Source organism: Bufo bufo, chromosome 1 (assembly GCF_905171765.1).
Source record: "Bufo bufo chromosome 1, aBufBuf1.1, whole genome shotgun sequence".
In the NCBI taxonomy this organism is placed as follows: Eukaryota; Metazoa; Chordata; class Amphibia; order Anura; family Bufonidae; genus Bufo; species Bufo bufo.
The window spans coordinates 244,476,011-244,490,183 of record NC_053389.1 but is presented as its reverse complement, the minus strand read 5'-3'; the positions used below and the strand labels follow the sequence as shown (position 1 = coordinate 244,490,183).

The 14,173-nt window shown below is 42.0% G+C and overlaps 1 protein-coding gene across 1 annotated transcript in view; it reads right to left on the bottom strand.

Moving 5' to 3' along the window:
* Positions 1–8,545, bottom strand: part of LARGE1 (LARGE xylosyl- and glucuronyltransferase 1) — a 581,369-nt gene extending 572,824 nt beyond the window's left edge. The window contains exon 1 of the mRNA XM_040438023.1: positions 8,434–8,545. The gene's annotated coding sequence lies outside the window, so the exon portion shown is untranslated. The remainder of the gene's footprint in view (positions 1–8,433) is intronic.
* Between the last annotated feature and the right edge of the window lie 5,628 nt (positions 8,546–14,173).

Here is a 14,173-nt window from a genome sequence, read left to right as displayed (position 1 = left end):
TCAGGGTGATGGCAAGAAGACCCTCCAACCTGAAAGATTTGGAGCTCATTGCTAAAGATGAATGGGCAAAAATACCTGTGGAGACATGCAAAAATCTGGTCTGCAATTATAGGAAGCATTTGATTGCTGTAATAGCCAATAAAGGCTTTTCTATCGATTATTGAGAAGGGTATGATTTATTTTGGACTGGACACTTTTTGCTCAAATGTAAATAAAAGCTGAGAAATGTTTTTTTTTCCCCACAATAATGCCTCTTGTACATCGTCTTATTATCTTTTGGGAGACACCTATGTCATTTCCCGTCAAAAAATTACTTGCTGGTTGAATAAAAGTAACTTTAAGTCAAAATTTGCCTGGGGTATGAATAATTATGGGCAGCACTGTAGCTAAAAACATCCAAGAATGGCTAAGAGCAAAGCATTGGACTATTTTGAAGTGGCTTTCTATGAGCCCTGATCTAATTCCTATCGAACATTTGTGGAAGGAGCTGAAACATGCAGTCTGGAGAAGGGACCCTTCAAGCCTGAGACACCTGGAGCACCTGGAGCACTTTGCTCATGAGGAGTGGGCCAAAATACCTGTGGACAGGTGCAGATTTTGTTGAATAGCAATTCAAAAGCAATATCTAATGTTCATCAGCCTGTCAGTGCTCAGACCATACGCTGCACACTGCATCAAATTGGTCTGCATGGCTGTCGTCCCAGAAGGACGTCTCTTCTAAAGATTATGCACAAGAAAGCCTGCAAACAGTTTGCTGAAGACGAGCAGACTAAGAACCTGGATTACTGGAACCATGTTCTGTAGTCTAAGGAGACAAAGATACCCTTATTTGGTTCAGATGGTGTTAGGCGTGTGTGGCGGCAACCAGGTGAGGAGTACAAAGACAATTGTGTCTTGCCTACAGTCAAGAACGGTGGTGGGATTGTCACGGTGCATGCATGAGTGCTGCCGGCTGTGGGGAAATACAATTCGTTGAGGGAACCATGGATGCCAACATGTACTGTGACCTACTGAAGCAGAGCATGATCCCCTCCCTTCAGAAACTGGGCCGCAGGGAAGAATTCCAACATGATAAGGACCCCAAACACACCTCCAAGACGACCACTGCCTTGCTAAAGAAACTAAAGGTGTTGGACTGGCCAAGCCTGTCTTCAGAAATCACAGCAAAAGGTGCACCACGATAATATGCTACTGACAATACTGGCCAAACCCTCATGCTGATGTTAAAGCTGAGACTTTAGCCAATATATTTCAGTCAGGAACATATCGGAGCCCAAGGCACCCCGTCAAGGTATCTGTGTGGCATGGGTCCTACCGCTAACCTACGTACAATGTGTGAATACAGTCCGATAGGTACTGAGGTCAACTTACAGCCAAACTCCCACATACCTCCATAGTAAGATCACTAATACAATGGGAGGGTAGGAGGAGGCTGCGCGCCCCACCTATAACAGGCCATGTGACACAGGCTACCAGGTACACAGAATGTTACCAACGATAAACTATGGCACATTCCATATATATCAAGAAAAAAAATCACAGAAGGAAGTGGCCTAAATAGGAGGAAATGCTCAAAAACCCCAAACACTAGCATGTTTATACCCGGGAGAGAAATCCCCCCGCATGTGATCCGCTGCTAACGGCAATCCCCAGCAAAAATGCATATAGTGGAGGATGTCGGCAGCGTGAGAGTTTGGCCAGTATTGTCAGTAGCATATTATTGTGGTCCACCTTTTGCAGTAATTTATGGATTTTTATATTCTCATCCACACATTATTCCATCTTGTGTAGGATGTTTTTGTGGTCCATGTGGTCCGCTGCCGACATCCTCCACTATATGCATTTTTGCTGGGGATTGCCGTTAGCAGCGGATCACATGCGGAGGGATTTCTCCCCCGGTTATAAACACGCTACAGTGTTTAGGGTTTTTGATCATTTCCTCCCATTTAGGCCACTTCATTCTGTGATTTTTTTTCAAGCATGTCTCCAGACCTAAACCCCGGAAGTGCGGATCAGCAAATGCAGACAGCACATTCCGTCCCCATTGAAAATGTATGGGTCCGCACCTGTTCCGCATAATTGCGGAATTGATGCGGACCCATTTTGCGGACGTGTGAATCGATCCTTAGGCTCCATGCACACAAACGTATTTTGTTTCCATTCATTTCAATGGGTCCGCAAAAAATGCAGACAGCACACCGTCTGGTGTCCGCATCAGTATCTCCGTTCCGTAGCCCCGCAAAAAAAATACAACATGTCCTATTCTTGTCCGTTTTAGGCATTATTACAATGGATCCGCAAAAAAAACCAGATGGCATACGGATGTCATCCGTTTTTTTGGGCGGATCCGCAATTTGCGGACCGCAAAACAAATACGGTTGTGTGCATGTAGCCTTATACTGAGAAAATGGAGAAGTCCAGCATCCATAAAAGTGAAGACTGTATTAGGATCAAATAAAATCCATAGGCATTTCAATCTTGCTATAATTAAGACCTGGCCACAGGTCATAATGTGTAAGCATTACAGTTTTCCTGCTATGGATTTTATGCAATCCTAATACAGCTTTCACTTTTATGATTGCTGGCTTTCTTCTCCATTTTCGCCGGTGGCATTAAATGTTCCGGCAAAACGGATCCGGCTTTTAAAAATGCAAAAAAATTATAATACCGGATCCGTTTTTTCCGGATGACACCGGATCCGCGGTATTGCAATGCATTTGTCAGATGGATCCGCATCTGGATCCGTCTGACAAATGCCATCCGTTTGCGTCCGGAATCCTCTGCCGCAAGTGTGAAAGTACCCTAACAGTATAAGAGATATATGTTTCTCCTATAGGACCCTCAGTATGGCAGTTTTATGCCGAGTTGTTCATATCCTTCATCTGAGACTTTCAACCTTGACACAATGCATTTCACCATAAATACAGTAAGTACTATAAGGAAAATACGAAGGGTCTATAATGACTGTGCCGTCATGTTGGCCAGAGCACTTTGTATAAAAGCTTATTCGGAGCACAAGTCAATATGTGAAACAGTACATAAAAAATTCAGCTCCTACATTTACTGTATATATACTACTACAATATACTACATGATATACTATATCAACATACTACCTATATACTATGAGGTTTACTACATCTATATACTACAGGGTATACTACATGATATACTATATCAACATACTACCTATATACTATGAGGTTTACTACATCTATATACTACAGGGTATACTACATGATATACTATATCAACATACTACCTCTATACTATGAGGTTTACTACATCTATATACTACAGGGTATACTACATAATATACTATATTAACATACTACCTATATACTATGAGGTTTACTACATCTATATACTACAAGGTATACTACATAATATACTATATTAACATACTACCTATATACTATGAGGTTTACTACATCTATATACTACAGGGTATACTACATAATATACTATATCAACATACTACCTCTATACTATGAGGTTTACTACATCTATATACTACAGGGTATACTACATGATATACTATATCAACATACTACCTATATACTATGAGGTTTACTACATCTATATACTACAAGGTATACTACATAATATACTATATCAACATACTACCTATATACTATGAGGTTTACTACATCTATATACTACAAGGTATACTACATAATATACTATATCAACATATTACCTATATACTATGAGGTTTACTACATCTATATACTACAGGGTATACTACATGATATACTATATCAACATACTACCTATATACTATGAGGTTTACTACATCTATATACTCCAAGGTATACTACATAATATACTATGTCAACTTACTACCTACGTATATACTATGAGGTTTAATACATCTGTATACTACAAGGTATACTACTAGATATATTATATCAACATACTACCTATATACTATGAGGTTTACTACATCTATATACTACAAGGTATACTACATCAATATAATATAATATGGGGTATACTCAGGGGTGGACTGGGACTTAAAGAGGACCTGTCAACTCTCCTGACATGTCTGTTTTATTAACTACTTGAATTCCCCATGTAATAACAGTTTCGAAGCATCTATTCTTATGACTATATGTTGTGTCATTCCTTTATTATTTCTGCTAGAAGTTTACAAAAAAGAAATCACCAGCCGTCTGCAGTAAAGGTACTGCTGGGTACTACCAGTGGTGTGTGTGTCTAACTCTGTCCAATCAGTGCTGCCAGTGTCAGACTGTGCAAGGACACCCCCCCAACTGGTAACATCCATCTGTAACCCTACTGCAAGCTGCTAACCATTCATTCCGAACTTCTAGCAGAAATAATAAGGCCCCTTGCAGACGAGCGTGTCCGGATTAGTTCGGGATGCGTTGTGTCTGCGATCAAGGAAAATCGTGTGAGTAGGAACGCAATTGCAGTCAGTTTTGATTGCGATTGCGTTCCGATGTTCAGTTTTTATTGCGCGGGTACAATGCGTTTTGCACGCGTGTGATAAAAAACTGAATGTGGTACCCAGACCCGAACCCGGACTTCTTCACTGATGTTTGGTTTTGGGTTCGGTGTTCTGTATATTTTATTATTTTCCCTTATAACATGGTTATAAAGGAAAATAATAGCATTCTTAATACAGAATGCTTACTAAAATGTGGCTTTAGGGGTTAAAAAAAAAAAAAAAAAAAACTCACCTCATCCTGTTGTTCGCGCAGCCGGCATCTTCTTCTTTCAGGACCTGCCAAAGGAACTTTGATGACGTAATCGCGCTCACCACGTGGTGAGCATGGTGACGTCAGTGCAGGTCCTGCTGAATGAAGATAGAAATCTTCTATCTTCATTCAGCAGGAGCTGCGCTGACGTCACCGCGCTCACCACGTCATTAAAGTTCCTTTGGCAGGTCCTGAAATAGGAAGATGCCGGCTGCGCGAACAACAGGATGAGGTGAGTTCATTTTTTTATTTTTTTTAACCCCTAAAGTCACATTTTAGTAAGCATTCTGTATTCAGAATGCTATTATTTTCCCTTATAACCATGTTATAAGGGAAAATAATACAGTAAATAGACTTTTATCAATTTGCTTACATCATCTCTTAGCAACCATGCGTGAAAATCGCAACGCATCCGCAACTGCTTGTGGATGCTTGCGATTTTCACGCAGACCCATTCATTTCTATGGGACCTGCGTTGCGTGAAAAACGCTGAATATAGAACATGTTGCAATTTTCATGCAACGCACAAGTGATGTGTGAAAACCACCGCTCATCTGAACAGCCGCATTGAAGTGAATGGGTCCGGATTCAGTGCGGGTGCAATGCGTTCGCCTCACGCATTGCACCCGCACGGAATTCTCGCCTGTGTGACAGGGGCCTAAAGAAATGACAACACAGAGTCATATATATAGAAGCTCCAGAATTGTTATTACACATAATATACTCACACCACATGTCACTATATAACGCACATAATATTCTCATACCACATGTCACTATATACCGCTGATAATATTCTCATATCACTATATACTGCAGATAATATTCTCATATCACATGTCACTATATACCGCACATAATGTTCTCATATCACATGTCACTATATACTGTACATAATATTCTCATATCAATGTCACTATATACCATACATAATATTCTCATATCCCATGTCACTATATACCGCACATAATATTCTCATATCCCATGTCACTATATACCGCACATAATATTCTCATATCACATGTCACTATATACCGCACATAATATTCTCATATCACATGTCACTATATACTGTACATAATGTTCTCATATCACATGTCACTATATACTGTACATAATATTCTCATATCAATGTCACTATATACCATACATAATATTCTCATATCACATGTCACTATATACCGCACATAATATTCTCATATCACATGTCACTATATACCGCACATAATGCTTTCATATCACATGTCACTATATACTGCACATAATCTTCTCATATCACTATATACCGCACATAATACTCTCACATCACATGTCCCTATATACCGCACATAATATTCTCATATTACATGTCACTATATACCGCACATAATATTCTCATATCATATGTACTATATACCGCACATAATACTCTCACATCACATGTCCCTATACACCGCACATAATACTCTCATATCACATGTCACTATAAACCGCAGATAATATTCTCATATCATATGTCACTATACTCACATCACATGTCACTATACAGTACACTGCACATAATATTCTCATATCACGTCAGTATATATAGCACATAATATTCTCACATCACGTCACTATACACTGCACATAATATTCTCATATCACATGTCACTATATACTGGACATAATGTTCTCCTACCACATGTCACTATATACTGTACATAATATTCTCATATCACATGTCAGTAAATACAGCACATAATATTCTCATATCACATATCACTATATACTGGACATAATGTTCTCCTACCACATGTCACTATATACTGTACATAATATTCTCATATCAATGTCACTATATACCATACATAATATTCTTATATCACATGTCACTATATAATGCACATACTGTAATATTCTCATATCACACTGTATACTGCACATACTGTAATATTCTCATATCACATGTCACTATATACACACATACTGTAATATTCTCATATCACATGTCACTATATACCGCACATACTGTAATATTCTGATATCACATGTCACTATATACCGCACATACTGTAATATTCTGATATCACATGTCACTATATACCGCACATACTGTAATATTCTGATATCACATGTCACTATATACCGCACATACTGTAATATTCTAATATCACACTATATACTGCACATACTGTAATATTCTCATATCACACTGTATACTGCACATACTGTAATATTCTCATATCACATGTCACTATATATTGCACATACTGTAATATTCTCATATCACTATATACCGCACATACTGTAATATTCTCATATCACACTATATACTGCACATACTGTAATATTCTCATGTCACACTGTATACTGCACATACTGTAATATTCTCATATCACATGTCACTATATACCGCACATACTGCAATATTCTCATATCACATGTCACTATATAGCGCACATACTGTAATATTCTCATATGACACTATATACTGCACATACTGTAATATTCTCATATCACACTATATACCGCACATAATACTCTCACATCACATGTCACTATATACTGCACATATATGAATCCAAATTAATCATCAGACCAACATAACGTCACAACACATAATAGAAATGTACACAATACAATAAAGCAACCACATATCTACCGGGATGGGATTTAAACTAAGCAGATGTAGCAGAGCTGAACTAGTCGTTCCGTCTTTTGGACTTTATCATGATAAACCTCTGAGATAGAATAATGCAGTATGTATGTAAAATCAAAAAGAACATATGATATTTCCACATCAAGATGAGTTGAGACAAACTACATACTCAGCTACCCTACCACAGGCAGACCCAGCACATCTACACATACAGGTGTAACTTGAAAAATTAGAATATCGTGCAAAGTTCATTTATTTCAGTAATGCAACTTAAAAGGTGAAACTAACATATGAGAGACTCATTACATGCAAAGCGAGAGATTTCAAGCCTTTATTTGTTATAATTTGGATGATTATGGCTTACAGCTTATGAAACCCCAAAGTCACAATCTCAGGTCCCCTTTGCTCAGGGGGTATGGGTTAATTAGCTGACTAGAGTGTGACACTTTGAGCCTAGAATATTGAACCTTTTCACAAAATTCTAATTTTAAGCTGCATTAATGCAATTCCTTTTAAGTTGCATTACTGAAATAAATGGACTTTTGCACGATATTCAAATTTTTCGAGTTTCACCTGTATGTGAAAGTTCATGACGGCCCTGACATTGAAAATATTTCCTAACTAGAAAAATAACCTCTGTGTGTCATTCTAATATATACCAAGAATATATATACAGTACCAAGCAAGCAACCTTGTAATGTCCACAAAGACGTGTTGTCTAGGACTAGATGCAGCCAGATTCACCACTCATGAAAGTCCAGAAGATAAAGACCACCTATGACAGTCCAGATATTCTAGAGTGATGATGTCCTGTGCGGTAAATCGAACACATTGATGTTTTAGGATTTGTGTTCTACAGATGTAGCAGGGCTGAATTTGTCATTTAACTGCATTGGGATATCTCACTTCTACATCTCTACCACACAGTATTAGGTGTCACTGAAAAAATGGACATGGTTATAAACAAAATAGGTATCATAATGGAAAAGCTTGTTTAAGATATCATTCACCATGCTCCCCCATAGCATTTTATGAATTAAACCAACCATCATTTAGTTAACCAGCAGATCATATGCGAAAGCCTCATCATACCTTATGTAGAAGACTGAATAGGGGTTCCTACTAAGACCACTCCATCCAAATGTTAAGTAGATGAGTCTTTTAGGAGTGATTTTTCCATGATGACACAGTAAGTTGATGTTCTTGTCCTTGGATGAAGGTTCGCAGGCTCCAAAAGGAGAAGAAATAATGGAATACCAAAGATGAAGTCTGTACTATAGCTGCTCCTATTGTTAAGTGTTGAGGGACTTGACCCCAGTGGTCATGGAACTTCAGGTTCAGCAATGATACTTCTGAGAAGACCTCAAGGAAAATATTGACCTGTGCATGTTAATGGATGATGCTCAATGGAATATGCTAATAGAAATCTGTGGGTCTCAGAAGACTCTTCATTACAGTCTTCTGCTGGCCCTGTGATGTCTCTTTAAAGGGGTCTTACAATCGGAATGTTATCAAACTCTGAAGTTCTGATGTCTACACAGATGTAAAGATCTCATATGAAGAACACTAAAACTGTCCTATAATTACATATTCTGTAGGCGAGGTGTCGGTAAACAAGGGGGTCAGCAGCTGAGTGATCGGTAAAAGGGAAATCTGTAGATAAAGGATCTTTAACAGAATGACTTTCAGATGATTGATCTAATGATAGGGTTTGGTCAGAAGATGGGTTAATAGCTGAGTGTTCTGTAGAGTAAGCACCTCTAGTTAGGTGATTTGTAGATGTGGGCTCTCTATATGTATAGGACATAGAGAAATGGCTTGAGGGCAGTTGACTACATGCAGCAGGTCTGTAGATGATGAATTAAAGGGTCCTGTAAATAAGGGGTCTGAAGATGATTGATCTGCAGATGACGAACCTTGAAATGATGCTGTCTTTAGTTAAGGCTTGTAAAGAAGGTAAGACTTTAGATGAGTTGTCACTAGATAAAGGACCCGTGTTTACATGATGAGTCTAAGGTTTACTGGTAAAAATGAAGGGACTACATTTAAGTGGTCTAGAAAAAAATGGGTCTGTAGGTAAGTGTTATATAGATGAGGGTATATAGTTGGGTTATCTGAAGATGAAGGATTTATAGTTGGGTTGTCTGTAGGTGTGGGGTCTATACTTGGGTTATATGTACATGAGGGGGTCTATAGCTGAGTTATCTGTACATGAGAAGTCTGTAGCTAGGTTATGTGTAGATGAGGAGTTTATAGTTAGGCTATCTGTAGATGAAGGATCTGTTGTTGGGTTATCTGTAGATGAGGGGTTATCTACAGTGTACTTATCTGTAGACTAAGGCTCTATAGCTGGGTTATCTCTGGATGAGGGATCTATAGTTGTGTTAATTGTAAATGAGAATCTAAGGTTCCCCTTTAGATGATGGGTTTATATAAGCTGTGTGTAAATGTGGATCTATAGTTACCTAAAGGCGGGTCTGAAGTTGGTTCTTTACATGAGATGTCTATATTGGTAGATAGGGGTCTATTGTTCACTATAGGAAGAGGCTCTTTTGTTTTTTTAAGGGGTCTACAGCTCAATCAGTAAATGAGGGTGTTGCTTGTTTTTTGAGAAGTCTATAGTTGTAGATAAAGCATTTGTAGCTGAGTTGTCAATGGCTGAAGGGTCTATAAGGATAGATGAAGGTCCATAATGGTAGACAATGGTCTAAAGGTGTAGCCGCAGTACACAGTAGTAGGTTGGGGTCAAGTTGTAGATGAAAGGTCTATAATTGCAGATGAGTGCTTTAGACTAGGACTCTGTAGTTGTAGTTTGGGGTACTATGGATGAGGGCTCTATGGTTATAGATAAGGGGTCTCAAGCTGTAAAGGGGGTCTAGAGTCGTAAAGGGCGGTCCTTTGGATGAAAGTTGTAGAAGGGGGTCCTGTGATGAGGGCTCTGTATTAGTATCTAGAGAGCAGATATGGGTCCTGAGGATGAGAGCTCTATAGTTGTAGATGAGGGCTCTATATTAGTAGATAAGGATCTATAGCTGCAGGTAGGGGTCCTGTAGAGGAGAACTTGTGGATGAGGGGTCTACAGTTGTTGATGTGGTCCTGTAGATGAGATGTATATATACATGTATATGAGAAAAGCTCCAGCAGATGTTCTTTAGGTCTCCAGACCGCCGATGCTGAGGACTTCTCCAGGGTGGAACGTGTTCTAGATCCAGGGACTGTCTGCGGTTGTCAGGCCAGGCTGTAGGGCTCTATCTCCCGGCCTGTGCCTCACACTCAGCCTCGGAGCTCTCGTGACTGTAGCCGGGGCTCCCCCTCCAGATCTGATCGCCAGCTGCAGACCCTCAGCTCCAGGCTTGCACGCTCGGCCCGGGATTGTTGCAGATCGCTTCCTTCTTCAGCACCACGGAGAGCCGGGCAGAAAACCCACAGAGTCCGGAACTGGCAGGAAGAATCAGGGACTGGAGGAGCAAGACTACCGGGCTCAGGAGCTCGGATCCGGCGAGAAGCGGCAGACAGGACGCGGGGGCACTGGAGAAGCAGATCCGGGAAGTGCGGGGCTCCTGCCGGTCACAGGGAAGTAGAGCACAGGGTTATCCAGCGTCTCCTCTCCAGTCCTGAGCTCACCCAGCTCTGCCTGCTCCGCTCACTGCATCCCCCACTTCTAGCAGCTGCATCTCCCCCTCCCTGCCTGCTGCTCCTCTCCAACCCTCCGTCAGCTGCTGTGTCCCACCCCCTCTATATCCTCCTATCCCTCCTTATCGGTATATCCTCCTATCCCACCCCCTCTATATCCTCCTATCCCTCCTTATCTGTATATCCTCCTATCCCACCCCCTGTATATCCTCCTATCCCACCCCCTGTATAACCCCCTATCCCTCCTTATCTGTATATCCTCCAATCCCACCCCCTCTATATCCTCCTATCCCTCCTTATCAGTATATCCTCCTATCCCACCCCCTCTATATCCTCCTATCCCTCCTTATCGGTATATCCTCCTATCCCACCCCCTGTATATCCTCCTATCCCTCCTTATCTGTATATCCTCCAATCCCACCCCCTCTATATCCTCCTATCCCTCCTTATCGGTATATCCTCCTATCCCACCCCCTGTATAACCCCCTATCCCTCCTTATCTGTATATCCCCTAATCCCACCCCCAATATATCCTCCTATCCCTCCTTATCGGTATATCCTCCTATCCCACCCCCTGTATATCCTCCTATCCCTCCTTATCGGTATATCCTCCTATCCCACCCCCTGTATATCCTCCTATCCCTCCTTATCGGTATATCCTCCTATCCCACCCCCTGTATAACCCCCTATCCCTCCTTATCTGTATATCCTCCAATCCCACCCCCAATATATCCTCCTATGCCCCCGTATATCTTCCTATCCCTACTTATATGTATATCCTCCTATCCCACCCCCTGTATGTCCCCCTATCCCTCCTTATCTGTATATCCTCCTATCCCACCCCCTGTATATCCTCCTATCCCTCCTTATCGGTATATCCTACTATCCCACCCCCTCTATATCCTCCTATCCCTCCTTATCGGTATATCCTCCTATCTCACCCCCTGTATAACCCCCTATCCCTCCTTATCGGTATATCCTCCTATCCCACCCCCTGTATATCCTCCTATCCCTCCTTATCGGTATATCCTCCTATCCCACCCCCTGTATATCCCCCTATCCCTCCTTATCAGTATATCCTCCTACCCCACCCCCTGTATATCCTCCTATCCCTCCTTATCGGTATATCCTCCTATCCCACCCCCTGTATAACCCCCTATCCCTCCTTATCGGTATATCCTCTTATCCCACCCCCTCTATATCCTCCTATCCCTCCTTATCGGTATATCCTCCTATCCCACCCCCTGTATATCCTCCTATCCCTCCTTATCGGTATATCCTCCTATCCCACCCCCTGTATATCCCCCTATCCCTCCTTATCGGTATATCCTCCTATCCCACCCCCTGTATATCCTCCTATCCCTCCTTATCGGTATATCCTCCTATCCCACCCCCTGTATAACCCCCTATCCCTCCTTATCTGTATATCCTCCAATCCCACCCCCAATATATCCTCCTATGCCCCCGTATATCTTCCTATCCCTACTTATATGTATATCCTCCTATCCCACCCCCTGTATGTCCCCCTATCCCTCCTTATCTGTATATCCTCCTATCCCACCCCCTGTATATCCTCCTATCCCTCCTTATCGGTATATCCTCCTATCCCACCCCCTCTATATCCTCCTATCCCTCCTTATTGGTATATCCTCCTATCCCGACTCCTGTATAACCCCCTATCCCTCCTTATCTGTATATCCTCCTATCCCACCCCCTGTATATCCCCCTATCCCTCCTTATCGGTATATCCTCCTATCCCACCCCCTCTATATCCTCCTATCCCTCCTTATCGGTATATCCTCCTATCCCACCTCCTGTATCCCTCCTTATCCGCAATGCACGGGCACCGACCATGGACCAGCCACATGCGGATCGCGACCCCATTCACTTGAATGGGGTCCGCGATCCGTCCGTTCCGCAAAAAGATAGAACTTGTCCTATCTTTTTGTGGAACGAAAGCACAGAACGGAACCCCATGAAAGCACTCCGTAGTGCCTCCGTTACGTTCCGCACCGCATCTCTGTATTCGCATACCCATTCAAGTGAATGGGTCCACATCCGTGATGCGGAATGCACACGGCCGGTTACCCGTGTACTCGCCATATGCGGTCGTGTGCAAGAGCCCTTATCTGTATTTCCTCCTATCCCTCCTTATCTGTATATCCTCATCAGGGCCGCACCGCCAATTAGGCGGGGGGGCACTTGTTACTGGCACATGATTGGGGGGCATCTATGGGGGGCACTTCTTACTGGCACATGATTGGGGGGCATCTATTGGGGGTACTTCTTACTGGCACATTATTGGGGGCATCTATGGGTGCACTTCTTACTGGCACAATATTGGGGGGCACTATGGGGGCACTTTTTACTGGCACATTATTGGGTGGCACTATGGGGGCACTTTTTAGTGGCACATTTTTGGGTGGCACTATGGGGGCACTTCTTACTGGCACATTATTGGGGGGCACTATGGGGGCATTTACTGAGGTCACAAAGAAGGGGTATTTTATATGGGGGGCATAATGGGGGAAGAAGTGGAGAGGAACACTGTGGGGGCATCTACTGAGGACACAAAGAAGGGTTATTTATATGGGAGGCTCTGTATAGGGGCATTTTATACTAAGAAACATTATGGTGGGTACTATGGGGAAGGGGAGAGAGGAGTACTATGGGGTCATCTACGGGGGGCACTAAGAAGGGGTATTTTATACTGATACATTATGGGGGGCACTAGGAGGAAGGGGGAGAGGAGCATTATGGGGACATATACTGGGGGCACTATATAGGGGTTCTTATACTGGCACATTATAGAGAACATCTACATCAAAGGAGACGTCACTGGATGTAAGAGGTATGTGTGCTGTATTAGCCTGTATGTTCTGTAGTGATATACGTAATGTTAGGAGGGAAGGGGTTAGGTTGAAAATTTGATATGAGGGTTGGTGTGCTTTTTCAATTTTCACCTCAGGCAGCAGAAAGGCTAGGTGCACTCCTAATCCTCATATCCCACCCCCTCCGTATATCCTCCTAACCCTCCTTGTCTGTATATCCTTCTATCCCTCCTTATCTGTATATCCTCCTATTCCTGCCCAGTATATCCTCATATCCCCCCTATATATCCTCCTATCCCCCCTATATATCCTTCTAGGCCAACCCCGTAGCCTCCTATCCCTCCTTATCTGTAAATCCTCCTATCCCA